The sequence below is a fragment of the Coregonus lavaretus genome (assembly GCF_964263955.1).
Source record: "Coregonus lavaretus genome assembly, chromosome: 21".
Taxonomy (NCBI): Eukaryota; Metazoa; Chordata; class Actinopteri; order Salmoniformes; family Salmonidae; genus Coregonus; species Coregonus lavaretus.
Window position 1 is genome coordinate 40205858 of NC_140008.1, and position 27030 is coordinate 40232887.

The 27030-nt window shown below is 45.4% G+C and overlaps 1 protein-coding gene across 1 annotated transcript in view; it reads right to left on the minus strand.

The window, feature by feature from the left end:
• Window positions 1-27030, minus strand: part of LOC311149252 (3',5'-cyclic-AMP phosphodiesterase 4B-like) — an 86749-nt gene that overhangs the window by 18885 nt on the left and 40834 nt on the right. The window lies entirely within an intron of this gene.

Sequence of the window (27030 nt, forward strand, 5' to 3'; positions counted from 1 at the left end):
CGTGGCCGCGTAGAATGTTACGCCCGCTCTGATCTCCCAGCCATCAAAGGGGAGCGAATGTTTGCTCACCAAAACATGAGAGATACAAGGGCATTATAGCATTCTCCCGGCCTACTACAGAGAGAGGAGAGGAGAGAGACTGAGGCCGCGGGCTGTTTGCAAACTCAATCAATCCTTTCCTCTGTAAGGCAGGAGGCTGGGTCTGGGCTGGGGTAAACCCTGGAGCAGAGTACTGGAAGGTTGGAGGAGTATGGGGGACTCTGCTACTGTACATCAATATTCTCCCACACAGCACTGCTCTCAATACACGTGATGCACTATGTTAATCTATTAGTTCTCATGGGTCTGTCTGGCTTGCAGTGTGTTTACAGGCTACAGTGTCTTGTCCATGCAAGACGTTAGCATACATAATGTTGCCATGGATATGACTTTGCCAGTTAATCTGTTGTGGGGAAGCGATGATGGGATAAATGGCACAAACGGACTGAGATTTGATCATTTGTAAACATGCTTACTGTAAATGAGCTTGCCAGACAGCCTACAACTGGGTCCAAAAGTGAGCTATGATAGTGTACACAGAAGCTTAACACATAACAATAACTCCAGTTAGGATACGTTCAAACAGACAGTATGTCACAAAAACAATGAAGCCTGATGTGTATACGAAGTCCCTTTTATAACTGACAAGATTCGATTTGTTGTTTCACTTGTGTAACTACAAACTGTGACATTGGTTACTCAAGTACAGTTATGTTTGTTACTACAGTATACTGATAAAACAACATTTGAGTTGTTTTGCAGTTAGATGGGTGACATTTGGATTTGGCATTCCATATTCCATAAGGTAAAATGGACAGTTCCGTGAGAGTTTGGTGGTATTTTCCCTCCATTGAGGTTAGTGTGATGTTTTAGAGAGTTATAAAATCCTAGTCCTGCATGGCTGGTCTAGTCTGGACTAGGGCTGGGCTGGCACAACCTATAGGCTGGTCTGGTCTGACATCAGTGGGTCTGGGCTGGGGAAGCAGCTGTGAAAAGGCCCAGTAAGTCTAACTAACCACATACACGTAAGAGGGGGGTTTTCACCACCTCTCCTCCACACACACACTCACAGTCACAAGGAACACTCTGATCACAATCCCAGACACATCTGGCCTTCAGGGGCCCACAGCCAGGAAACACACACGCACACGCACACACATACACACACACACATATGCAGATGTATATGAATGCATATGCATACACACAGAGACACACACTCACGGACAGATGATTAAGACTCAAATACTGTACATACTGTATATGCTTAGGCACACAAACATAAAACCTCCATCTAACAAGGAGTTGAACATCCAAGCAGACAGAGAGGATAGATCTCGATGTCAGTAAGGAAACTATGACAGATGGGTGACTCTATCTCGCTCATCTTTCATCTCTCATCATTCTTGAAATGGAACTTCCAGCCACATATCCTGTTCTCCCATAATCTCTCTCTCTGTGTGTGTGTGTGTGTGCGTCAGAAAGTATTCACACCCTTTGACTTTTTCCACATTTTGTTACAGCCAGGGGTGAAAGTAAGGCGGAACGGTCCAGTATGACGTCCGGGTAAAATAAATAGTGAGGGTACGCAGTCCCAGTAAAACGTGAGCCTATCCCAATTAATATAACATGCCCCCAAAAACTATAGACTATTACACCATTATTTAACATTACTGCATGTCAGCTGCATGAAAAATGTGCGAATTGACTGGAAACTGGGTGTAATATGCTCCAAACTGCATTATGGTTTGAGGAGAACACTTACATTTTGTCAAGGCGGGGGGATGAGTGGCCGAGACGCTCAAGGACTAGGTGGAGATGAGTGGCCGAGACCGAGGCGCGCGTGGACAACAGTGGATGCATCAATTCAGGCTACAAGTGTAGGCCCTAATGACAATTGCAGAATGTCATTACAATACACGTAGGTGTTTTGTAACTGATGTCTCTTTCCATTCATCAAATTGCGGGTGCACAGTGCACTGTTGGGGTTTGGATGCTGACATTATTTTGGGAGTGAACGAATGTGCGCAGGTAGCCTACAGGAGCGCCTTTGTTAAGTGATTGTTTGACAATCAGATGAAAACATCATCATGTGCTTCGTTAAAAGGTATAAGCGGCGTGTCCATAAGGCTAGGGGAAGCTAAGCTTTCCCTAAAGTAAATTGAATTAAATTGCCAAAATTATCTAGCCTAATTAGCCTACTCCTATCTATACAGAAATAAATAAAAATATGCCTGGCTGGGTCTCTCTGCTTTGCACTGACAGTCGCAATTTAACAATAATTGATTTGGTATTTGCAGCTGGCGCTGCCCAAATTAATACCCCATAATGTCAAAATGGAATTATGTTTTGGGAAATGTTTACAAATGAATTAAAAATGAAAAGCTGAAATGTCTTGAGTCAATAGGTATTGAACCCCTTTGTTATGGCACGCATGACTGTAAGTCGCTTTGGATAAAAGCGTCTGCTAAATGGCATATTATTATTATTATTATATGGCAAGCCTAAATAAGTTCAGGAGTAAAAATGTGCTTAACAAATAGCATAATAAGTTGCACGGACTCACTCTGTGTGCAATAATAGAGTTTAACATGATTTTTGAATGACTACCTCATCTCTGTACCCCACACATACAATTATCTGTAAGGTCCCTCAGTCTAGCAGTGAATTTCAAACACAGTCTCAACCATGAAGACCAGGGAGGTTTCCCAATGCCTCACAAAGAAGGGCAACTATTGATAGATGGGTAAAAAAAACAATTGCAGACATTGAATATCCCTTTGAGCATGGTGAAGTTATTTATTACACTTTGGATGGTGTATCAATACACCCAGTCACTACAAAGATACAGGCATCCTTCCTAACTCAGTTGCCGGAGAGGAAGGAATTGAGGCCAATAGTGAATTTAAAACAGTTACAGAGTTTAATGGATATGATATGAGAAAACTGAGGATGGATCAACATTGTATTTACTCCACAATACTAACCTAAATAACAGAGTGAAAATAAGAAAGCTTGTACAGAATACAATTATTCCAAAACATGCATCCTGTTTGCAATAAGGCACTAAAGTAAAACTGCAAAAAATGTAGCAAAGAAATTAACTTTATGTCCTGAATACAAGCATTATATTTGGGGAAAATCCAACACAACACATCACTGAGTACCACTCTTCATCATGTTATGCGTATGCCGTTCATTGGCCAGGACTAGGAATTTTTTAGGATAAAATTAAACGGAATAGAGCTAAGCACAGGCATAACCTGTCAGCAGGACACAAGGCCAAATAAGTTCACGGGTTGCTTACCAACACTACATTGAATATTCCTGAGTGGCCTGGTTACAGTTTTGACTTACAGTAAATTGGCTTGAAAATCTATGGCAAGACTTGGCAACCAACTTGACAGAGCTTGAAGAATAAAATAAAATAACGTTATGCAAATATTGTAAAATCTAGGTGTGCAAAGCTCTTAGAGACTTACCCAGAAAGACTCACAGCTGCCAAAGGTGTTTCTAACATGTATTGACTCAGGGGTGTGAAAACATATGTAAATGAGATATTTCTATATTGCATTAAAAATATATTTGCAAACATTTCTACAAACCTGTTTTCACTTTGTCATTATAGGGTATTGTATGTGGATTGGGAGTGAGAAAAAATATCAATTTAATCCAACAACAAAATGTGGGAAAAGTCAAGGGGTCTGAATACTTTCTGAAGGCACTGTACTTTCTGAAGGCACTGCATGTGAGCCCGTGCACACTTGTGTTTGTGTCTACGTGGTACTGTCAAGTCCTTTCAGGACAAGTGTGTGTCAGATGCATGGAGTGGGGGGCTATGGTTTGTGTGTGTGTGTGTGTGTGTGACAGCTGTGATTGAGACACTCCTCACTCAGTTTCCTGTAGAGGATGGGAGACGAGGGGGCAGGGGGCTGGCTCAGTTTCACTATTACCCATTAAAACTACTGAAACTTCACATCACTAATGACCAGCTTTCACATCCCTGACAACCAGCCTTTACATCAATGACAACCTAGGCCAGGAACACACAGGACGGATGTTGTGGTCCCCCTGTCAGAAACCCCCTATGCTCCTTGAGGAGAGAGACAGGAACAGGACATTGGTCCTCCAGGGCCCATCGCTCTCTCTCTCTCTCACACTCACTCACGCACGCATGCACGCACGCACACACACACACACACACACACACTTGCATTCTATTCTTTATCACTCTGTTGATATCTTCTGGCATCTTCCTCTCTCTATTCCCACCAGAGAGATCATACCTCTACTCTGAGGAACTCTGTTTTTCTCATTAGTACTGCAACAACACTTTCTCTGCAGCACCATATAATCTGCAAATAAGGGAATACTATGTTTACAATTAATCTGATGTGCTTCATACCCACATCAAATACCCACACAAACAGTGACGTAGGTTGATACACAGCTGTGCCAAGGGTGATCTTACCTGTTTCATGTATAACAGCCATAATAAAACAGAGTTAGTCCTGAGGACCGTGAGGTGATGAGCAACTCTTTCTAAGAAAGACGATTGACTGGATATGAGGAGAGGGAAGGCGCCTGCCTGGCTTCTCTCTGGTTGTGTCCCAAATGGCACCCTATTCCATATATATTGCACTACTTTTGACCAGGGACTATCAGGCTCTGGTCAAAAGTAGTGCACCGTATAGGGAATAGGGTGCCATTTGGGACACATCCTCTGTTTATTGTATTTATCAATGAGATTATGACTTATGACTTAATGCGGACACTCTGCCCACATTTCCAAATCCCAGAAACAGCACACACACACACACACACACACACACACACACACACACACACACACACACACACACACCTACACAGATGACCCCTCGCTGAAGCATGTTGGTAGAGGTCAGCTGGGTATGCGATGATATGGTCATCAGATGTCCACAGGGACACTGATCCACACTGCGTCACAGATCTATAAAGGCTTCCAAACGTCCTTCTCACCTTCTCTTCACCCCTTTCCTCATCCCTCGCCCCTCTCCCCATCCCTCGCCACTGTCCTCATCCCACTCATCATAGCTACGCCCTGCTGGCTCCAAAGGACAACTAACTGAGACTAGGGTTAACCATTAAGGCTTAGTTCACCACTGGGCTCTGTGGAGTTTGACTAGAGACACACTATCAACGTCTAGCGATCAGACCAATGTCTAACTCACTCTGATGTTTATTGTGTTAATAGAGTTTGGGGTCATCTTTGGAGGCATCTGACAGTCATCCAACATGACTCCTACTGGTCTGGCTTATAACCAACAGATGATACAATCTTCACTATCACAGCACACACAGAGAGAACTCTGAACCAAATAACCCTAGGTCCCCTCTGGTTATTTTACACTAACGTCAATTAGCATTTGGGAAAAACAACAACAACTGGGTGGAAGTGTGGTAATTGGGTTATGAATCTTTTTTTTTTTTTTTGGGGGGGGTAGATTAGCTTAATATTGCAGATAGATTATAAGTTCCATCAATGTAATTGTCTGCATCACTTCCAATCCCCCATGTTTTTTATATATATATATATATATTCCCCTTTATTACTTTCCAACCCCGCCACCCTTTCCCTACTTGGGGTAAACTAGTGAACAACAATGCTTAGGCCTCTACTTCCAGCTTATACTTACTATCTATATTTTATGGACACAGTCAATTTTACAATAATTATATTTTGTTTGTTTTTTTCTCCTGAACTTCTTCTACTCTCAACCTCTCAGATAATTTTCATGATGTCCATCCGGTTTGCTTCTATATGCCATATCTTTCCAACTGTGCTCTTTCCCGAAAGCTCCCAACATACAACCTATATACTTATTATGGACACAGTATGCTTACATTATTAGTTATCTTGTTATTATTTTGTTGTTAGTTGTTATTAGTCAACTATTAGGTTATGAATCTTTGTGATCTGTGATAATATGGTGATTTGGAGTGCAAACTGCAGTCACCGTCCGTCCCACCAGTCACAATGGGCCCAACTGAGGTCTACCAACAGTCTTTCTATCAGTGTGGAAGTTCACGTCAGGTGAACAGACAATGCTCGGTCTGTGTATGTGTGTGATCGTTAAGAGTAAGTCCTTACTGCTGGGTTTAGTTAGATGAGTTTCTTCAACTCATTGCTAATAGTACAAATTGTTCCTAAATGGCTGAAATGTTCAATTTCAACTGCAAGAATTGACACTAAATTTGAAGGAATTTAATTACAGCCCATTCTGCCCAAGTCAGATATACAGTTGAAGTCAGAAGTTGACATACACTTAGGTTGGAGTCATTAAAACTCGTTTTTCAACCACTCCACAAATTTCTTGTTAGCAAACTATAGTTTTGGCAAGTCGGTTAGGACATCTACTTTGTGCATGACACAAGTAATTTTTCCTACAATTGTTTAGAGACAGATTATTTCACTTATAATTCACTGTATCACAATTCCAGTGGGTCAGAAGTTTACATACACTAAGTTGACTGTGCCTTTAAACAGCTTGAGAAATTCCAGAAAATGATGTCATGGCTTTAGAAGCTTCTAATAGGCTAATTGATATCATTTGAGTCAAATGGAGGTGTACCTATGGATGTATTTCAAGGCCTACCTTCAAACTCAGTGCCTCTTTGCTTGACATCATGGGAAAATCAAAAGAAATCAGCTAAGACCTCAGATTTTTTTTTGTAGACCTCCACAAATCTGGTTCATCCTTGAGAGCAATTTCCAAACGCCTGAAGGTAGCACGTTCATCTGTACAAACAATAGTATGCAAGTATAAACACACAGTCGTCATACCACTCAGGAAGGAGACGCGTTCTGTCTCCTAGAGATGAACGTACTTTGGTGCGAAAAGTGCAAATCAATCCCAGAACAACAGCAAAGGACCTTGTGAAGATGCTGGAGGAAACAGGTACAAAAGTGTCTATATCCACAGTAAAATTAGTCCTATATCGACATAACCTGAAAGGCCACTCAGCAAGGAAGAAGCCACTGCTCCAAAACCGCCTTAAAAAAGCCAGACTATGGTTTGCAACTGCACATGGGGACAAAGATCTTTTTGGAGAAATGTCCTCTGGTCTGATGAAACAAAAATAGAACTGTTTGGCCATAATGACCATCGTTATATTTGGAGGAAAAAGGGGGGTGCTTGCAAGCCGAAGAGCACCATCCCAACATGAAGCATGGGGGTTGCAGCATCATGCTGTGGGGGTGCTTTGCTGCAGTAGGGACTGGTGCACTTCACATAATAGATGGCATCATGAGGAAGGAAAGTTATGTGGATATATTGAAGCAACATCTCAAGACATCAGTCAGGAAGTTAAAGCTTGGTCGCAAATGGGTCTTCCAAATGGACAATGACCCCAAGCATACTTCCAAAGTGATGGCCACTCCAAAATATTGGAGTGGCCATCACAAAGCCCTGACCTCAATCCTATAGAACATTTGTGGGCAGAACTGAAAAAGCGTGTGCAAGCAAGGAGGCCTACAAACCTGACTCAGTTACACCAGCTCTGTCAGGAGGAATGGGCCAAAATTCACCAAACTTATTGTGGGAAGCTTGTGGAAGGCTACCCGAAACGTTTGACCCAAGTTAAACAATTTAAAGGCAATACTACCAAATACTAATTGAGTGTATGTAAACTTCTGACCCACTGGGAATGTGATGAAATAAATAAAAGCTTAAATAAATCATTCTCTCTACTGTTATTCTGACATTTCACATTCTTAAAATAAAGTGGTGATCCTAACTGACCTAAGACAGAGCATTTTTACTACGATTAAATGTCAGGAATTGTGGAAAAACTGAGATTAAATGTATTTGGCTAAGGTATATGTAAACTTCAGACTTCAACTGTAGCTAACAGGGACAGAGACAATATAACAGTAGTTCTGATAGTAAATACAGCAGTACACAGTAGTGCTTTGACTGATTCAAACACAGACTCTGTGTGTGTGTGCGTGTGCGTGTGCGTATGTGATCATCCACGATCGCTGCTCCCTGCCTCTGGACATTCGTTTTCAGCCGTCCAGTAACACTGCTCTCCCTGTCCCTCCCTCCCCTCGGCGACTGGAGCCCGCCAGACATTTCTGTAAACAGACCGGGTGGATTTACTAGGGAACACCTCAGACACGGAACGACAGACCGCGGGAAAACAGCAGGGAATGCTGTAAATTGGTCATGCAACCAGGTAATCAAATCAAGAAAATCACCCCAAAATGCATCCCCCATCCCTCTCTCTATCTCTCTCTCTCCGTCGCTCCCCCTTTCAGCCCTTAGGATAATTGGCCAACCTTGACTCCCCTCTCTTTACACACTCACTCACCCTTACCCCCATCTCCTAAATCAGAAAGACCCTGGGAAAGACAGACAGTTTGGCACGTGTGAGGTTTGCGTGAGAAGTTGCTTGAGAGTTTTCAGAGTGAATGCTCACCGCTCGAATACAATGCTGACATCTTTTACTGGGGGCACAGGCATCTGTGTGAGGCGATCAAACACACACACACACACACCCTCTCGTACAAGCATGCACACACACGCACACACACACGCACGCACGCACGCACACACATACAGACAGACCGAGCTTTGTCTGTTCACCTGACGTGAACTTCCACACTGATAGAAAGACTGTTGGTAGACTTCAATAGGGCCCATTGTGATTGGTGGGATGGATGGTGACTGGAGTTTGCAGTCCAAATCACCATATTAACACGGATCAGAAAGATTCATAACCCAATTACCACACTTCCACCCAGTTGCAGTTGTTTTTCCCAAATGCTACATGACGTTAGTGTAAAATAACCAGATGGGACCTAGGGTTATTTGGTTCAGAGTTTTCTCTGTGTGTGCTGTGATAGTGAAGATTGTATCATCTGTTGGTTATAAGCCAGACCAGTAGGAGTCATGTTGGATGACTGTCAGATGCCTCCAAAGATGACCCCAAACTCTATTAACACAATAAACATCAGAGTGAGTTAGACATTGGTCTGATCGCTAGACGTTGATAGTGTGTCTCTAGTCAAACTCCACAGAGCCCAGTGGTGAACTAAGCCTTAATGGTTAACCCTAGTCTCAGTTAGTTGTCCTTTGGAGCCAGCAGGGCGTAGCTATGATGAGTGGGATGAGGACAGTGGCGAGGGATGGGGAGAGGGGCGAGGGATGAGGAAAGGGGTGAAGAGAAGGTGAGAAGGACGTTTGGAAGCCTTTATAGATCTGTGACGCAGTGTGGATCAGTGTCCCTGTGGACATATGATGACCATATCACCGCATACCCAGCTGACCTCTACCAACATGCTTCAGCGAGGGGTCATCTGTGTAGGTGTGTGTGTGTGCATTTGTGTGTGTGCATTACAAAGTGGACACAACATTTTTAACTGCTGATCCTGATCCAATTAAGTTTAACGTTGAGTTTGGTTTAAATCATTCCCTAGCTGCCTTCTCTGCCACGACCACCTTCATAAAGACATTCATTATGTAAATTGGACTTTCTGATGAAATAAATGTAAATACTGTAACAACCAAAACAAATAAAACAGCTACTTATTTCCTTAAGGCTTGCTAGTCTTGAAATTCAGAGGGAAAACACACATAATATGAGTTCACCCCCATGTTTTGTTAAAGTTACAGGGGAAAATGCTATGAAGGTATATCATTGATTGTCTTTTTTTTGTAACTCGGAACCTCGCCAAACATTCTTTATCACACCGTTGACAAACATAGGAAAAAGGGGATTTTCTTTTTCTTTTATGCTTTACAAAAGAAAGGGGGCATATATTTCTTCCCAAATTCCCAAAACAAAAGCATCTGTCTGTGTGGCTGTGTGGTTGACTGTGAGGGTTGAATGTATCTGCACTGGGCTGAAACTTCCCACTGGGCAAAAACTGGTTGAAAGAACATTGTTTCCACGTAATTTCAACAAAGAAATTAAATGTGATGACGTTGAATCAATGCGGATAACTGATTGGATCAACGTCAGGGAATTTCCTATTTTCTTCACCTAACTTTGAACACAAATCCAATGACTTGGTGATTTTTTGTTTAGTTTTTTTTTGTCGAATTCACGTTAGTTGATAACTCAACTAAATGTAAATCAAAACTAGATGCTGAACTGACGTCCGTGCCCAGTGGGATAAAACTGAACCTATGGCTGAACAGAGCTGCTGCTGGCAGGGGAATACTTGAGGGGAATGGCAGCCATCTACTTTATGACTGTGCTGACGTCAATGGCATAACTCAAATACTTACTGGGTGCATGCTTCCAGCTTTCAGAACCTGCTCTAGGGCAGGGCACACACCAAAACCTGAGATGGAGTTTAATGAAAAGCTGTAGTTGAGTCGAGCTGTTGTTTTGATATATTTTATGGTGACACAACTGTTTTTCTGGATAGTAGTTTAAGAACACAGTTTGCTTTAGCAACAAACACTCAAAAATGAATTCAACACTGTAAGAGATGGATGGTTTTGTGTTTGTGGGGTGAAGTGTAGATGCTGTGGAACAAACATGACTGGATGAGACAACCCTGTGTTTTTCTGTGGTTATTAAGAACACGTGTACCCACAGTCACACTAATGCCACTGTCTGATGCCGTGGGCAAAGTCATCATTCTAGATCTCTCCCACTGATTCCAAGGCAGTGAGACAGTTTACCAGCTCTTCTATGAGAAGGCCACAGTGTAAACCAGTCCTGTCTGTGGTCAGAGCTACAGTATGTCATGCCATATCTGTGCCAGGCAGGCTAGTGGGTAAAGATAGCCCTTCTGTGAGGAGAGAAGAGTGCAGACACACTGCCCGACCAGTCGACCACCCCCTGACTGGAGGGCTCATGTTGGGGCTTGTTTGTGACACTGGAGACATGGAGGCTCAAGGGTAAGGGGGTAGTGGTAAGAAGTAAAATAGGCCTCTGAACAGAACTCTGAAGGCCTGGCCAGCGCCTGACTGATACCTGACACTCATAGAGGGGGTGATAGAGGGGGGGCCTATATGACCTGGATGCTGCATGATGCTAAGGTATTAACACTATACAAGACGAGCAGGCATCTGATGTCATCAGAGTCAAGCTGGTTTTGGGGGTATGTTTTATGAGACTTACTTACTTCTAAACTAATCAACCAACATGTGAGATGCATATACAGTACCAGGTTTCCATAAACATGATGCATGGCGAGTCTGAACGCTGAAGCAGACGAGGGTAGCAGATACAGTGCATTCAATCTTAAAATCGCTTTTGGTGTTTTCATGTATAGACCAGCTACATAGAAAACAACAATAACAACTGGAAATAAAACTGATGTGTCTCCTGGAGCACCTGTCCTGATCAGATAGAATTGTTTAGGAATCCTGTTCAACGTGATGTACATGATGTGTTAAAGAGATCACCTGTTACACAATCTATTTCACACACGTAGGCACGCACACACACACACAAACAGTTTTCTGTCTATGAGGCTTCCAGTTTGGGCTGCATATCCTTGGCACAACCAAGATGAGGCAAGCGAACAAACGCAGAGTTCAGAGGAGAAAACAATTTCAATGAAAGCGTTATGTAATATTCTGGAATCTCAAGTGGGTACGTACAAGGTGAGCTACGCCAGTGCTTTAATGTCATAACAAATGGACTGCCGTTGCTTATTGATGAAACTCAATTCAGATGTTCTGCTGGTTTTCTTTGGCTGTTCGGTGCGCTCTCTCCAACAACACCACAGAGAACGTTTTTAAAACATTCGTGCAGCCTAAAACAGTTTCTGAAGTATGTGAGGTATTAACGCAAATGATAGTTTGATTCAGAAGATATTCAAATAACTTCCATATGAGGACGAAAGAAAGATAGATGAAGGTAATATCAATCAATCAAATGTATTTTGAATGCCCTTTTTACATCAGCAGATGTCACAAAGTGCTATAGAGAAACCCAGCCTAAAACCCCAAACAGCAAGCGAAGCAGATGTAGAAGCACGGTGGCTAGGAAAAACTCCATAGAAAGTCAGGAACATAGGAAGAAACCTAGAGAGGAACCAGGCTCTGAGGGGTGGCCAGTCCTCTTCTGGCTGTGCCTGGTGGAAATATGAAATAGTTGATACAAACAGAAACATTATCTAAACTGTGCTGGATGGACAGTATGGTTCCTTACATTGGCAAAGATCCAAAGGGTCTTGTCCTAACCTTCACACAACCTCACTGACAACTGTATTTTTACTAGGCTTTGTAGGGCCTGTTCCCAAGAGTGCAAAAGGACTGTTATGTGCTTGTTTGGCCAATGCGGCACGCACGCACATACACATACAAGCACACACACACACACAGTAGCTTGATTTGAATCATTACTCTTCCTAACTGTACGCTCCCGTTGGATACCAAGAAAAATATGATTTGTGATGTCATACGGTCTCCAAAAGTTTGAGCATATAACCAGAGTGTGGATCAAAGATGGAGGCCTGGGGTTGGCAGGGCAGAGGGTCGGAGCTGGGGTTTAGGAGGAAGCCGTGGTATTCCACATCTCAGCTTGGAGTAAACACCACTGGATATCAGTCAGAGAGACACACACACCGACGGGGCTGTCACATACACATACAGTGCATTTGGAAATGTTTCTGACCCCTTGACCTTTTCTACATTTTGTTACGTTACAGCCTTATTCTAAAAATTGAAATATGACATTACATAAGTATTCATACCCATTACTCAGTATTTTGTTGAAACACCTTTGGCAGCGATTACAGCCTCGAGTCTTCTTGGGTATGACGCTTGGCACACCTGTATTTGAGGAGTTTCTCCCATTCTTCTCTGCAGATCCTCTCAAGGTCTGTCAGGTTGGATGGGGAGCATCGCTGCACAGCTATTTTCAGTCTCTCCAGAGATGTTCGATCAGGTTCAAGTCCGGGCTCTAGCTGGGCCACTCAAGGACATTCAGAGACTTGTCCCGAAGCCACTCCTGCGTTGTCTTGGCTGGCTGTATGCTTAGGGTTGTTGTCCTGTTGGAAGGTGAACCTTCGCCCCAGTCTGAGGTCCTGAGCACGCTGGAGCAGGTTTTCATCAAGGATCTCTCTGTACTTTGCTCCGTTCATCTTTCCCTCGATCCTGACTAGTCTCACAGTCCCTGCCGCTGAAAAACATCCCCACAATATGATGCAGCCACCACCATGCGCCACAGTAGGGATGGTGCCAGGTTTCCTCCAGACGTGACGCTTGGCATTCAGGCCAAAGAGTTCAATATTGGTTTAATCAGACCAGAGAATCTTGTTTCTCTGACCAAGGCCCTTCTCCCCCGATTGCTCAGTTTGGCCGAGAGGCCAGCTCTAGGAAGAGTCTTGGTGGTTCCAAACCTTTTCCATTTATTTATTTCATTTAAGAATGATGGAGGCCACTGTGTTCTTGGGGACCTTCAATGCTGTAGAAATGTTTTGGTACCCTTCCCCAGATCTGTGCTTCGACACAATCCTGTCTCTGCACTCTACAGACAATTCCTTCGACCTCATGGCTTGGTTTTTGCTCTGACATGCACTGTCAACTGTGGGACCTTATATAGACAGGTGTGTGCATTTCCAAATCATGTCCAATCAATTGAATTTACCACAGGTGGACTCCAATCAAGTTGTAGAAACATCTCAAGGATGATCAATGAAACAGGATTCACCTGAGCTACATTTTCGAGTCTCATTCAAAGGGTCTGAATACTTATGTAAATAGGATATATGTTTTTACTTTTTAATACATTTGCAAACATTTCTAAAAACCTGTTTTCGCTTTGTCATTGTGGGGTATTGTGTGTAGATTGATGAGGAAAAAAAGTATTTTAATCCATTTTAGAATAAGGCTGTAAAGTAACAAAATGTGGAAAAAGTCAAGGGGTCTGAATACTTTCTGAATGCACTGTACATATACACATGCTCAAACGTATAGATCTTAATTTGATCACCCACTTGTAGAACTTTCCTGCAACATTTCAAACTTGTAGTGTATTTGATGTTTAAAAATGCTTCTGAAGTTTGTTATTTCCACTTTGAAATTTGAGACTTGACTTGCCCTTACGAAAAATGTAGCAACCGCTGCAAAAATGTCCATTCATTATAATTCACATTATAATTCACATTTTCTGTTGCTGCAGGACTCTTTTCCTTCTGTAGAAAACTGCCTCAAATTAAGATCCTACATCTGTACATGCACAGACATACATACACCCACATATACATGCTTGAACGTACAGAGATGTACACACACACACACACATGCACACTCGAACACACCCACACTAGGAGTGAGACGTGCGCTTGTGGACATATCCAGGGGAGTACACAGTATACAATGGAAGAAGAGGGGGTTAATGTTATTGGTACAGGGCGGTCAGAGCAGAGCAGAGAGGGACAGTTAAACACACAGGGACAGAGGTCAGCTCTGTGCCTTTCTGCTGCACACATAACAGTTCCACTAACTAACAGTTCCACTGGTCATGTTTCCAGGGGATTTCTTTAGGCGTGACACTGACACATCATGGCGATGGCAATGTTTGGACAGTCTGGGTGGTTGCCTTGGCAGCCTGGGTTTGGTTGGGACATGATGACTGGAACTAATGTGATGTTAGGGCTAGTACAAGAGTGTCACAACATTGTCTCATAGTGGCATCAAGGCATGTGTGGTGGCCAAGATTGACCAAGCTTGGCCTGGCATGACAGGGTAGTGCCATTCACTCAGAGAGGTGGGTAATGAGGATCAACATTGGGGTATGAAATGGGCATTGCGCTGACTTGAACTACATAGATTGCTGCCAGTCAATAAAGAGGGATATCAAGGTTTTACTAATGCTTATAACAAATGACACACACATTACTGTACTCCATGTAAACTAAAATGTATCTTGAGGGTGTCACATTTTGGTTGCTGAAATCATTCTTATCAATTTGATCTTAGAGCTAATGTTTGCTTGTTTGGCAGCACATAAAAGGTTACTCATGATCCCTGCAAAAGCTCTACATAAACACAGTGTGGTGAGGTTGTAGGGGAGGTGTGTGTGTGTGAATGCAGACACTGAAACTAACTCTGAGGGTAGCAATGACCTCAGGCCTAGTACCCACATACCTGAGAGTTAGAGAGAGAGGGCATCTCAGTTCAGCGCAGAGGAAAGAAAAAAAGCACATCCTCTCTCAGCGATGAGAAAACAAACCATAGGTCAATAAACAGTGTGAGGGAAGAAAAACAGCAGCCATTTTGGAAGCAGTCACAGTAACAGACTAGCAGAGGTATTTGAGTGATACTGCAGACAAAACAGAGGTCCCATTTATGACATCAACAGTGAGTGATTAAACTGTGACATAACTCTGGGTTAGGTGCTGAATGTCCAGCCAGGTCCTACATCCAGTGGCAATTCAGTACCACACCTCCAGACCTGCACCAACACACACTTAGGATACAATACAGTCCACTTATCTTGTGAGTCATGAATGCACACACACACACACACACACTCACACTGGCATACAAGCTGTAATATATTTGTAAATGTTTTAGTTGTGAAATACACTGACTGTACAAACACCTGCTATTTCCATGACATAGACTAACCAGGTGAAAGCTATGATCCCTTATTGATGTCACTTAAATCCACTCATCAGTATAGATGAAGGGGAGGGGACAGGTTAAAGAAGGATTTTAAAGTCTTGAGACAATTGAGACATGGATTGTATATGTCTGTCATTCAGAGGGTGAATGGGCAAGACAAAAAAGTTAAGTGCCTTTGAACGGGGTATGGTAGTAGGTGCCAGGCGCACTGGTTTGTGTCAAGAACTGCAACACTGCTGGGTTTTTCATACTCAACAATTTCCCGTGTGTATCAAGAATGTTTCACCACCCAAAGAACATCCAGCCAACTTGACAACTGTGAGAAGCATTGGAGTCAACATGGGCCAGCATCCCTGTGGAACGCTTTCGACACCTTGTAGAGTCCATGCCCTGATGAATTAAGAAGGTGTTCTTAATGTTTTGTACACTCAGTGTATATACCAGTGTTCTGGGAAAATATTCTGTGGTTGGTTGTATCTCTCAATGACGTGACAGTGAGTGAGTGACACACAGACACACACTGTCATGGAGCGCATGTCCATGACTTATAGACAATGACACAAACAAATTATTGGTTGTAGAAAGACTCTTAATTGTATCTCTTCAAGGTATAGCCAATAATCCTGAAACAAAAGAGAATATGTTGGATTGAGTAGCGTGTTCCATTTGCTGACAATACTTTGACATAAGTCGCCAAAGTCGAGTGTTTATTGTGCAAGCCAGTTACTAAAACAATGTAACGTGTTAACCATGTTGTAACACTCTGGCTCCGGGACTTTTGGATTTGAGCCAGGGTGTATTTGTTTTGTTGGGTATTTGTTGTGGGGTTGGTTGTAAGGGTGTATTCGGTTGGTTGTGTTTTGGGTGTATTTCTATGTTGGTAGTTCTGTTGTGTGTATTTCTAAGTTTGGTCATTGACTCCCAATCGGAGGTAACGAGTGTCAGCTGTCGGCTCGTTATCTCTGATTGGGAGCCATATTTATTCTGTATGTTTTCTTGTGGGCATTGTGGGTTATTGTTCCTGGTTAGTCTTTGTCACTATTGGACTTCACATTCGTCGCTTTGATTTGTTGTTTTGTCGTGCTTTAACTTTATAAAGTACCATGTTCGTTTCACACGCTGCGCCTTGGTCTCCTTCACTCCTCGACGACCGTGACAGAATAACCCACCTTAAAAGGACCAAGCGGCGTGTCAAGCGGCAACAGGATCCACCTACACAGGATTTATATCCACCCATAAAGGATTCATGGACATGGGAGGAGATTCTGGATGGTAAGGGGCCTTGGGCACAACCGGGAGAATATCGCCGTCCTCGTGAAGAGCTGGAGGCAGCTAAAGCCGAGAGGCGGCGATATGAGGAGGCAGCACGGAGGCAAGACTGGAAGCCTGTGGGTACTACCCAAGAATTTCTTGGGGGGGGGCTAAGAGGGAGTGTGGCGAAGTCAGGTAGGAGACCTGCGCCTACTCTCTGGACTGACCGTGGAGAGCGAGAGTACGGGCAGACACCGTGTTACGCAGTTGAGCGCATGGTGTCTCCTGTACGCAGGCATAGCCCGGTTCGGTACAGTCCAGCTCCACGTATCGGCCGGGCCAGATTGAGTGTTGAGCCGGATGTCATGAAGCCGGTCCCACGCAGCAGGTCACCAGTGCGTCTCCTCGGGCCGGCGTACATGGCACCAGCCTTGCGCATGGTGTTCCCGGTTCGCCCACATAGGCCGGTGCGGGTTATTACACCTCCCCGTACTGGTCGGGCGACGGGGAGCATCAACCCAGGGAAGGTTGGGCAGGCTCAGTGCTCAAGGGAGCCAGTACGCCTGCACGGTCCGGTATTTCCGGTACCACCTCCTCGCTCCAGCCCAGTACCTCCAGTACCTACACCACGCACCAGGTTTCCAGTGCGTCTTCAGAGCCCTGTGTCTCCTCCACGCACTGGCTCTATGGTGCGTGTCTCCAGCCCTTTACCACCAGTGCAGACACCACGCAATAAGCCTCCTGTGTGTCCCCAGAGTCCTGTGCGTCCTGTTGCTGCTTCCCGCACTAGCCCTGAGATGCGTGTCCTCAGCCCGGTACCTCCAGTTCCGGCACCACGCATCAGGCCTACGGTGCGTCCCCAGGGCCAAGCATGCCCTGTTGCTTCTCCTCGCACTAGCCCTGAGATGCGTGTCCTCAGCCCGGTACCTCCTGTTCCGGCACCACGCACCAGGCCTACGATGCGCCTCAGACGGCCAGAGTCTGCCGTCTGCCCAACGGGGCCTGAACTGTCCGTCTGCCCAACGCCGTCTGAAATGTCCGTCTGCCCAACGGCGCCTGAACTGCCCGTCTGCCCAACGCCGTCTGAACTGTCCGTCTGCCAAGCGCCGCAGGAACTGCCCGTCTGTACTGAGCCTGCAAAGCCGCCCGTCTGCCATGAGCCTTCAGAGCCGTCCGCCAGACCGGAGCCGCTAGAGCTCTCCGCCAGACAGGAGCAGCCAGAGCCTTCCGCCAGACAGGATCAGCCAGAGCCTTCCGCCAGACAGGATCAGCCAGAGCCTTCCGCCAGACAGGATCAGCCAGAGCCTTCCGCCAGACAGGATCAGCCAGAGCCTTCCGCCAGCCAGGATCCGCCAGAGCCGTCCAGCCAGGATCCGCCAGAGCCGTCCAGCCAGGATCCGCCAGAGCCGTCCAGCCAGGATCCGCCAGAGCCGTCCAGCCGGGATCCGCCAGAGCCTTCCAGCCGGGATCAGCCAGAGCCTTCCGCCAGCCAGGATCCGCCAGAGCCGTCCAGCCAGGATCCGCCAGAGCCGTCCAGCCAGGATCCGCCAGAACCAGCTAGTCAGGTACTGTCCCTTAGTCCGGTGCTGCCCCTTAGTCCGGTGCTGCCCCTTAGTCCGGTGCCGCCCCTTAATCCAGTGGGGTTTAATTGGGGGGTGGTCATGTGGAGGAGGCTAGGGAAGCGGGTGGTGACTAAGGTGGGGTGGGGACCACGACCAGGGCCAGAACCGCCACCGTGGACAGACGCCCACCCAGACCCTCCCCGAGACTGTATGCTGGTGCGCCCGGAGTGCGCACCTTTAGGGGGGGGTACTGTAACACTCTGGCTCCGGGACTTTTGGATTTGAGCCAGGGTGTATTTGTTTTGTTGGGTATTTGTTGTGGGGTTGGTTGTAAGGGTGTATTCGGTTGGTTGTGTTTTGGGTGTATTTCTATGTTGGTAGTTCTGTTGTGTGTATTTCTAAGTTTGGTCATTGACTCCCAATCGGAGGTAACGAGTGTCAGCTGTCGGCTCGTTATCTCTGATTGGGAGCCATATTTATTCTGTATGTTTTCTTGTGGGCATTGTGGGTTATTGTTCCTGGTTAGTCTTTGTCACTATTGGACTTCACATTCGTCGCTTTGATTTGTTGTTTTGTCGTGCTTTAACTTTATAAAGTACCATGTTCGTTTCACACGCTGCGCCTTGGTCTCCTTCACTCCTCGACGACCGTGACACATGTTTCTACCGTGTGTAAAGCTTCCCATTTAAACGTACATGCTCTAGCAATGTGAAATATATTATTAGAATAACGATGGAAGTGTTGGTAGAGTATAATCATATAATTTAACCTACCTTGTGTGTTTGTCTGAAGCGCCGCACTGTTTCCTTGTTGAAATGCCGGTGTGCTTTACGCATGAAGCAAATGAGTCTACGAGTCATCGAGGAACAGTTATTGGTTGACGGGAATAACCAAAGTGATGAATTATCCCGGGGGTGAATTACTTCATGAATGTGTATTGTGTGACTTAAAGAAGAAGTTATGGCACACGTTATTTAAGTGTGTGTTTATGTAAAACTGTTGTTTATGATGTTATATGTCCATGGGAAATTACGCATTTATGGTACAAATGTGTTTTGGTGCAATCATGATGGAACATTCCTAGTGGAAAGGAATTCCTGGAAAGAGTACTTAGGTGCTCAGTTGGCTTTTGCCTGGGGGAGAGCAGGCTTGGCAGGTAACATGTTGGCTAGAGTAGAGTTATACCTGTGTATTGTTATAGGCAAAGAGTTGTTGCTGGAATAGTTTATATTGAGAATATCTTTGATTTATTCAAGTCTTTGTCAACGTCATGTTTGTTATTTTCTGTACAAGGTTTATTGGCCAATTAGTCCTGCACCTGTTAATATTGTAAATAAAAGCCTCTAAGAGAGGTGAGCACCAGGACATCCTGTCTGTCTCCTCAATGTCTGATCCGCCACTTCGGTTTCTCTACCACACAAACACACACACACACACTACTGTTAAAGCAGACACACACTCATGTCAGCTTTGTCCTTGTCTCAGAGTGTAAGGGTAAATATGCTTATCTCTGATTATAAAGTACAGCCTCTTCCAGCTCCCTGGTGATTTCTCACAAGATATCCTATCTCTGTTTTTTCAATGTGAGCACAAGACCCCAAACCACACTTCTGTACTCCTGAGAGAAAAACAACACCTTACCTAACAACTCTAATAAAACCACAAAATCAAAGGAAGTCTCACTTTCAACCAGTTTAGTGCTTTAAGATTGTATAAAACCTAAATTCATCACACACAAAACTCCGCTAAATTCTCTGTCAACCTGTCACGCCCGGGCTCTGGGGACTCTTAAATGTTGAGCCAGGGTGTGGATTGTTCTATGTTTAAGTTTTCTATGTTTTTGTTCTAGTTCGTGTTTATCTATGTTGGCCAGGGTGGTTCCCAATCAGAGACAGCTGTAGCTCGTTGTCTCTGATTTAGGGACCATACTTAGGCAGCCCGTTTGGCACTAGTTAATTGTGGGATCTTGTTCCGTTTAGGTTTTGTGTATAACCTAGGACTTCACGTATCGTTTGGTTTACTGTTTTGGTTCGTGTGTGTACTAAATAAAGAATGTACGCTTATCACGCTGCGCCTTGGTCCGCTTCATCTGTCAACGATCGTGGCAGAAGATCCCACCATAAGAGGACCAAGCAGCGTGCCCAGGCGGAGAAGATGGCGATGTCGCAGGTGGGCAAATGGTGGTCTTGGGAGGAGATCTTCGCGGGGAGAGGGCCATGGGCAAAGGTGAATGCCCAGGCAGGAGAGGAGAAACGGCGCCAACCGTGCCGACGACGGACACGCGGGAGGCAACCCCAAGAACATTTGGGGGGGGGGGGGGGGGGCACTCGGCGTGGACGACGGGGCAGCAGGAGGCAGCTACAGGGCGAGTCTGCGGACTAGGAGAGGAGCTACTGGAGGCGTTAAGGGAGAAGGACAGTGTGTAGGCACGCTACAGAGAGGAGCAGCGGCAACGCAGAGGGTACCGGCCGAGGAGGAAGCCCGAGAGACAGCCCCAAGAAAAAAAAATTTGGGGGCTAAAAGGGTGGTTGGCGGAGTCACGTACTGTGCCGCGAGTGTTCCGGCACAGTCCTGTACGTCCTGTGCTAGCACCACGCACGTGTCGTGCTAAGGTGGGCATGCAGCCAGGACGGGGTGTGCCGGCTCAACGCTCGTGGCCTCCAGTACCCCTCCTCGGTCCCGTATATCCTGCGCCAGTGCCACGTGCTGTAGCGCCAGTACGAATGCACAGCCCTGTATGTCCTGTGCTGATGCCTCACACATATTGTGTGGAAATAGGCATTCAGCCAGGACGGGTTGTGTCAGCTCTCCGCTCCAGACCTCCAGTCCGCCTCCACAGCCCGGTCCGGCCTGTTCCTGCCCCTCGCACCAAGCCAGTGGTGCGCGTCGCCAGCCTGGTCCGGCCTGTTCCTGCCCCTCGCACCAAGCCAGTGGTGCGCGTCGTCAGCCCGGTCCGGCCCGTTCCTGCTCCCCGCACCAAGCCTGTGGTGCGCGTCGCCAGCCCGGTCCGGTCTGTTCCTGCTCCCCGCACCAAGCCTGTGGTGCGAGTCGCCAGCCCGGTATGGCCTGTTCCTGCTCACCGCACCAAGCCAGTGGTGCGCGTCGCCAGCCCGGTCCGGCCTGTTCCTGCTCCCCGCACCAAGCCAGTGGTGCGCGTCGCCAGCCCGGTCCGGCCTGTTCCTGCTCCCCGCACCAAGCCTGTGGTGCGCGTCGCCAGCCCGGTCCGGCCCGTTCCTGCTCCCCGCACCAAGCCTGTGGTGCGCGTCGCCAGCCCGGTCCGGCCTGTTCCTTCTCCCCGCACCAAGCCAGTGGTGCGCGTCGTCAGCCCGGTCCGGCCCGTTCCTGCTCCCTGCACCAAGCCAGTGGTGCGCGTCGCCAGCCCGGTCCGGCCTGTTCCTGCCCCTCGCACCAAGTCAGTGGTGCGCGTCGCCAGCCCGGTCCGGCCCGTTCCTGCTCCCCGCACCAAGCCAGTGGTGCATGTGTCCAGTCCGGCACGGCCCGTGCCTGTTCCACCGGTGCCTGGTCCGGCACCGGTCAGCGGCTCCACTCCGGAGCCAGAGCAATCCACTCCACCGGTGTCCAGTCCAGCTCCGGCCAGCGGGACCAGACCAGGGGCGCAACAGGGGGGTGGAGAGAGAGTGGTGGTCACGCCCGGAGCCGGATCCGCCTCCGAGGCGGAATGCCCACCCGGCCCCTACCCTCTTGTGTTTGTGTGGCGCGGTCGCAGTCCGCGCCTTTGGGGGGGGGGGTACTGTCACGCCCTGGCTCTGGGGACTCTTAAATGTTGAGCCAGGGTGTGGATTGTTCTATGTTTAAGTTTTCTATGTTTTTGTTCTAGTTCGTGTTTATCTATGTTGGCCAGGGTGGTTCCCAATCAGAGACAGCTGTAGCTCGTTGTCTCTGATTGGGGACCATACTTAGGCAGCCCGTTTGGCACAAGTTAATTGTAGGATCTTGTTCCGTTTAGGTTTTGTGTATAACCTAGGACTTCACGTATCGTTTGGTTTATTGTTTTGGTTCGTGTGTGTACTAAATAAAGAATGTACGCTTATCACGCTGCGCCTTGGTCCGCTTCATCTGTCAACGATCGTGACACAACCCTCTGTCTGTAATGATGACATACAGTTGAGGTCGGAAGTTTACATACACCTTAGCCAAATACATTTAAACTCAGTTTTTCACAATTCCTGACATTTAATCCTAGTAATAATTCCCTGTCTTAGGTCAGTTAGGATCACCACTTTATTTTAAAATGTGAAATGTCAGAATAATAGTAGAGAGAATGATTTATTTAAGCTTTTATTTCTTTCATCACATTCCCAGTGGGTCAGAAGTTTACATACACTCAATTAGTATTTGGTAGCATTGCCTTCAAATTGTTTAACTTGGGTCAAACGTTTCAGATAGCCTTCCACAAGCTTCCCACAATAAGTTTGGTGAATTTTGGCCCATTCCTCCTGACAGAAGCTGGTGTAACTGAGTCAGGTTTGTAGGCCTCCTTGCTCGCACACGCTTTTTCAGTTCTGCCCACAAATGTTCTATAGGATTGAGGTCAGGGCTTTGTGATGGCCACTCCAATACCTTGACTTTGTTGTCCTTAAGCCATTTTGCCACAACTTTGGAAGTATGCTTGGGGTCATTGTCCATTTGGAAGACCCATTTGCGACCAAGCTTTAACTTCCTGACTGATGTCTTGAGATGTTGCTTCAATATATACACATCATTTTCCTTCCTCATGATGCCATCTATGTTGTGAAGTGCACCAGTCCCTCCTGCAGCAAAGCATCCCCACAGCATGATGCTGCCACCGCCGTGCTTCACAGTTGGGATGGTGTTCTTCAGCTTGCAAGCATTCCCCTTTTTCCTCCAAACATAACGATGGTTATTATGGCCAAACAGTTATATTTTTGTTTCATCAGACCAGAGGACATTTCTCCAAAAAGTACAATCTTTGTCCCCATGTGCAGTTGCAAACCATAGTCTGGCTTCTTTATGGTGGTTTTGGAGCAATTCCTTGCTGAGTGTATATAGGATATAGGACTCATTTTACTGTGGATAGAGATACTTTTGTACCTGTTTCCTCCAGCATCTTCACAAGGTCCTTTGCTGTTGTTCTGTGATTGATTTGCACTTTTCGCACCAAAGTACATTCATCTCTAGGAGACAGAACGCGTCTCCTTCCTGAGCGGTATGACGGCTGCGTGGTCCCATGGTGTTTATACTTGCGTACTATTGTTTGTACAGATGAACGTGGTACCTTCAGGCATTTGGAAATTACTCCCAAGGATGAACCAGATTTGTGGAGGTCTACAATTTTTTTCTAAGGTCTTGGCTGATTTCTTTTGATTTTCCCATGATGTCAAGCAAAGAGGTACTGTTTGAAGGTAGGCCTTGAAATACATCCACAGGTACACCTCCAATTGACTCAAATGATGTCAAATAGCCTATCAGAAGCTTCTAAAGCAATGACATTTTCTGGAATTTTCCAAGCTCTTTAAAGGCACAGTCAACTTAGTGCATGTAAACTTTTGACCCACTGGAATTGTGATACAGTGAATTATATGTGAAATAATCTGTCTATTAACAATTGTTGGAAAAATTACTTGTGTCATGCATAAAGTAGATGTCCTAACCGACTTGCCAAAACTATAGTTTGTTAACAAGAAATGTGCGGCGTGGTTGAAAAACGAGTTTTAATGACTCCAACCTAAATGTATGCAAACTTCCGACTTCAACTGTACATTATGTGCTCTATAACAGGCCATGAGAGGTAATAGCAGTGTTATGTCATGCTGTGAAAGGTAAAAGCAGTGTTATGTCATGCTGTGAAAGGTAAAAGGAGTGTTATGTAATGCTGTGAAAGGTAATAGCAGTGTTATGTCATGCTGTGAAAGGTAAAAGCAGTGTTATGTCATGCTGTGAAAGGTAAAATCAGTGTTATATCATTTCCACTCAGTGTGTTCCTGACAGGAACTCATTTGTGTCATTAGACGATGGACGACTTATGGTTTTAAATCATTGGACAACAGCCTCTCTGTGGGGTTTGAGGTTAGGACTCCATACACTTTACTATAGGACACAATAGGACTTTACTATAGTGGGAAAGGTCATTCTAGGTTAACCAACAGGACTTTACTATAGTGTGAAAAGTCATTACAGGTTAACCAATAGGATATGCACCTGTGATGTATACTATAGTGTGAGAGGGTCTCGCTTGCCCGCTGTGGTTAATACTATGGAGGAAGAGGTCACTCTAGTCTAGTTAAACTAATAGGATATAGTATATATTATAGTGCAGGGAACATCAACTAGATTCAGCAGCAGGCTGATTTCTTTTTGAGCGTATGGTCAGGAGGCCGGAACATAATTACAAATAATTTGTAGACTGCAAATTGATGGCAAGAAACCCAAACAGATACAATATTTGACTAAAACATAATCATTTCAAACCTTGCTTGCATTTGTTTACGATCAGATACACTGAGTATACAAAACATTAAGAACACCTGCTCTTTCCATGACATAGACTGACCAGGTGAATCCAGGTGAAAGCTATGATCCCTTATTGATGTTACTTGTTAAATCCACTTCAATCAGTGTAGCTGAAGGGGAGGAGACAGGTTAAATAAGGATTTCTAAACCTTGAGACAATTGAGACATGGATTGTGCATGTGTGCCATTCAGAGCGTGAATGGGCAAGACAAAATATTTAAGTGCCTTTGAACGGGGTATGGTAGTAGGTGCAAGTGCACCGGTTTGTGTCAAGAACTGCAACGCTGCTGGGTTTTTCATGCTAAACAATTTCCTGTGTGTATCAAGAAAGGTCCACCACCCAAAGGACATCCAGCCAACTTGACACAACTGTGGGAAGCATTGGAGTCAACATGGGCCAGCATCCCTGTGGAACTCTTTCCACACCTTGTAGAGTCCATGCCTTGACGAATTGAGGCTGTTCTGAGGGCAAAAGTGGGGTTGCAACTCAATATTAGGAAGGTGTTCCTAATGTTTGGTATACTCAGTGTACTGTATGTCTGTATCATCAATGCTCCTTCCGCTCAAGCTACTGCTACTGACTGCCTTTCTGAACTGCATAGACATCTGAAGCTGTGGAAGACCATCAACCATGAACTACCAGATCCATACATTTGTTTTTGTTTTGTTTTCAAAGCGACTTTGAGATTCTTGTTTGTAATGAATAGCGCTATATAAAATAAATGTATTATTATTATTATTATTACCCTGATGAGAGGAGCTGTGATACTGACGCAAGTCCTGGGGCTTTGTAGGGAGACCCCATAATGCCCTGTATTGTCTTCCCCTACCCCCTGCACACACAGTCACATGACGGGCTGTGTGGCACGCTAAGCCTGGGCACGCTAGGAGGACGGACTCTCTGGGAGATTACCGTTACCTCCACAGGAGCTGGTTCATAACCACAGATAAGCATAACCCTCCAATAAAATAACTGAAAACAACATCATTAAATTACAACTCTGTTTTGGTTATTTTGTGGTTCCTAGGTCTTATCTATCTACACAGCAGAATTAGTAGGGGGTAAATACAGTACATCTACTGTATCAAACATACTTGAGAAGTTGATTCTAAGTTCATGTAACTTCTACCACCGAATTATAACAAACTAATCCATCAGAAAAAAAAAACATTTCTAGCAGCCTCCAGTCCATCAGACTAGCAGAAATGTATGAGTGCGTAGCCTTGTTTGCTACAGACCCAGGGCCCCAGGGGGCCACATGGACACACCGCCCAGTGATCACATCACATGCCTGCTTTTCCTCTTTTCCGCTTCTCCGGAACCACTCAAGGAAATTTGTGCTGTTTTTATCCCAAAACAGGAACTCTGGTTCTGGGGAAATGTGTCTGTACTGACACTGCAGAAAACAAACACTCAATGAACAAAGAAACTCACTTTTACACATACATATTCTGTTTAGTATATTGTACACTCTCTCTGTGTGTTCGTGCCGTGGGAGGAGGGGTTGGTTCGTTGGCAGAGAGCAATGGCTAGCTAGTATGCTATCTATTCTAGCTGAACTAACTGGCTGAATAAGTTGACGACGTACTCACTCAAGCTGTCAAAACTAACCCAAAACTTTACACAACGTTAGACACGGACACAAATGATCTGTTTGGCGTGTTAACACACTGGTGGTTTGTTGTAACCGAGTATTGGTGCTATACCGTGTTATTGGAGGCTGGCATGCTTGTTGGCTATGGCGTCATATGATTCGGTGCCCTGGACGGTTTCCACGGAAGAATACTGTACCAAGTTAGCTAGCTGAATAAACTAAGTTAGAGTCTATTCCTAGAAAACATTGAACCGCTGTAGTTTACAACAATTATCATTTCTAAAGTGGAAGTTGGGAGAGTTATATTTGAGTGTTTCAGTGAAACGTAAGTGAAGGAGGCCCCGCTCTCTCGCTTTCCCAGATGTTTAGTTCATTTCATTCCAATCTCCTTTGCATTATTGTAGCCTTTTTCTGTAGCCTGTCAACTATGTGTCTGTCTATCCCTGTTCTCTCCTCTCTGCACAGGCCATACAAACGCTTCACACCGCATGGCTGCTGCCACTCTAATCT